Here is a 553-nt window from a genome sequence, read left to right as displayed (position 1 = left end):
TATTGTTAAGTGCCTTCAAAAAACAAAAAAGAAGGTATTCAATGTCAGCATTTCAGAAAAGAAAGTCATTTTAGAATTTACTTCTCCAGACCAAATTCTCTAGCTCTTCCTATCTTGAAATGTGCAAAGAATTTTGAATGCCATTATTACCTGTCTAATCTCTTTTTAAATCATACAAACGATGTTAAGAACACAAACTGCTTATTAATTCCTCTCATTTAGTATTGGATTTTAAAAATGCAATATGTTAGACAAACACAAAGATAAGATTATGATTTTGTTATTAATCTAAAGCTATTTATACTTGAACAAAAAGATATTAATGTCAAGTGGGTCCTAAAATGAAAGCAACTGTGTAAACTTCAAACAAAAAAATATAGTGTTATAAATACAATTTCGCAATAACTATTTCCTTTGCTGATTATAGCAAAACATTTCATTGTGGTTTTTTTCTTTGTATCCTATAATTAGTATAATCGCATATGTTTTATGCCTTTATGATGAAGAGCCAATGATATTGAAGGAGGAAGTCCAAGGTGCATTGAAGGAATTG

Source organism: Chrysochloris asiatica, unplaced genomic scaffold (genome assembly GCF_000296735.1).
Source record: "Chrysochloris asiatica unplaced genomic scaffold, ChrAsi1.0 scaffold00009, whole genome shotgun sequence".
Classification (NCBI taxonomy): Eukaryota; Metazoa; Chordata; class Mammalia; order Afrosoricida; family Chrysochloridae; genus Chrysochloris; species Chrysochloris asiatica.
This window is presented reverse-complemented; position numbering follows the sequence as displayed.